The sequence below is a fragment of the Chiloscyllium punctatum genome, unplaced genomic scaffold (genome assembly GCF_047496795.1).
Source record: "Chiloscyllium punctatum isolate Juve2018m unplaced genomic scaffold, sChiPun1.3 scaffold_992, whole genome shotgun sequence".
NCBI classification, from domain to species: domain Eukaryota; kingdom Metazoa; phylum Chordata; class Chondrichthyes; order Orectolobiformes; family Hemiscylliidae; genus Chiloscyllium; species Chiloscyllium punctatum.
Genome location: NW_027310726.1, coordinates 5,001 through 7,500, shown reverse-complemented (window position 1 = coordinate 7,500; position 2,500 = coordinate 5,001). Strand labels below are relative to the sequence as shown.

The window sequence follows — 2,500 nt, the reverse complement described above, 5'->3', positions numbered from 1 at the left end:
CATTAATATGCCTGGGGAAAAGGACAATAACAACGTCCTGGATAAGAATACCGAGACTATCGTCGCTAAACCATCGGACGATAGAACGACAACCAATACCGAGACTATCGTTGTGCCTCCACCACACGATAGAACGACAATCAAAGAGGTCGTAATACACTACCCGGTCGATGGGCTGCTGTGCAAACCCTGTAACACGCTCTTTCCAAACGTCGGTCTCTTTGCTAAACATCTGAGGCGCTCGCATCAAACCAAGACCTTCAGAACAAAATGTTCAAGATGCCAGAAGACGGGAGAATTCCACTCGATTGCCTGCCACTACCCCAAATGCAAAGGTCCTTTGCAGACGGCGAGGGGAGAATTTCAATGTGAAGCATGTGAGGCCAACTTCACAACGAAAAGCGGCCTTGGGCAACATGAAAGGCATATGCACCCGGTCTTGAGGAACAACAAGCGCATAGAGGCCGACAAGCCTACAGCAAAGAGAAGGAAAGGAGCATGGTCCGAAGAGGAAGAAAGCCTCTTGGAGCAACTTGAAATAAGCCTCGCTGGAGCAAGATTCATCAATGTCGAGATTGCTAAGGTCATAACAACTAAGACCGCAAAGCAGATCTCAGACAAACGGAGATTGCTTCAGAAGAAACGGCTTACACAGGTAGCAGCCCCGACAACCCCGATAACATCGGAAAGAGAGGAGCACGAGACCAGACCAGAGGAGGATAATGGCTCGACTGCACAAGATGAACAACAAGTCCCATACAAAATCCCGGCCAAACTCCCTAAACACAGGGAAGTTGATGAACACATCAAAAAGGCCGAAGAACTATTGCAGAAAGCCAATGATCCACTCTGTATGGCTCAAGCTCGGGGTTTGGTAGACTGTATTACAGACGAAATATACGGTGGTCATAACGAGAAAAACCCCCGCAGACGGCAAAGAGAGAACAATCGAAAGGCCGAAAAGAAGGGTAACAACAACGGGGCGAAGAAACGTTATGCCACCAAGAAAGCGGCATATAAAGATGCCCAAGAACTATACAGAAACAACAGGCGCCAGCTAGCCAGAAAGTTAATGGGTGCACCAGATACATCCCAATGCCCCATCTCACGAGAGGAACTGGAAACCAAATTCCGTGAGAAATTGTCCAAGGCGAACAACAAAGCGGACATAAGGAACTTTGCTGGTTATGCTGGCCGTGTTGATGACAACCTACTCCTGGGACCAATTGGGGAAGAGGAGGTAGAAGAAGCCCTGAAAGGAATTGACAGACACAGTGCACCAGGGCCAGATGGCAAAAAGCTGAAAGACCTAGAAGCCATCCAGGAGACCGACGCCTCCCGTATACCTCGCCTCTTCACCCTGTGGTTAAAAACAAGATCTATCCCAGAGAGTATGAAAAAGAGCCGGACAGTGCTCATTCCTAAATGTGAGGACAAGGATCGACTAAAGAACCTAGACAACTGGCGCCCCATCACAATCGGGCCAATGCTTCTCCGACTGTTCACTAAAATTATGGCAAAGAGGTTAAGCAAGGCGGTTAACATCAACCCGAGACAGAAAGGGTTCCTGGCAGCCACGCCGGGCTGTAACGAGAATATTGCTATCCTCCAGAATGTCATCAAAGGATCAAAAAAGAACAGAAAGGAGCTAGCCGTTGTCTTTGTCGATCTGGCCAAAGCTTTCGATTCAGTCGGCCACAAACTGCTCATTGGCTCGCTAAAGAGGATGAAAACACCTACGGCCTTCGTGGATCTGATCCGCGACCTCTACACCAATAACACTACGGTGATTGAGGGCAAAGGCAAGCCCACGGAACAGATCAAGATCGAGAGAGGCGTGAAGCAAGGCGATCCGCTTTCACCATTGCTATTCAATATCGCAATCGACCCTCTGATCAGTACCCTGGAGCAGGCAGGCCAGGGAATAACCATGCCGTTTGGAGACAAAACGGTGAAATGTACAGCATTGGCTTTTGCTGATGATATCGCACTACTGAGCAACTCTCACGCTGGGATGCAAGAGAACTTGAAGATCCTCCAGTCTTATTGCGATAAGACAGGCCTAGATATTAATATCAAGAAAACCAAAGGCTTCCACTTCACATGCAAAAGGAAGACCTTCATGTACAATCATGAGGCAAAATGGAGGATAAGAAAAGAAACCATCACATACATCCCACCAGGCGACACAGAGAAATACCTGGGAGCCCGGATAGACCCATGGGCTGGCGTTAAAGAGAGTGAATGGGAGGACAAGCTCAAAACCTGGGTTGAAGGCTTAAGATCAGCGCCTCTCAAACCAACTCAGAGACTGGAGCTTCTCAGAGTGCATGTCATCCCAAGATTGTACTTCCACCTGATACTGACAGAGGCGTCTCAGAACACCTTGGTGAAGCTGGATCAGATCATTCGGAATGCGGTAAAAGAATTCCTACACTTGCCACAACACGTCGCTGACGGTTTACTGTACTCAAAGAACAAGGATGGAGGTCTGGCAATA

The 2,500-nt window shown here is 48.4% G+C and overlaps 1 pseudogene; it reads left to right on the top strand.

Moving 5' to 3' along the window:
• LOC140474423 (28S ribosomal RNA) overlaps positions 1 to 2,500 on the top strand; it is an 8,321-nt pseudogene that overhangs the window by 3,221 nt on the left and 2,600 nt on the right.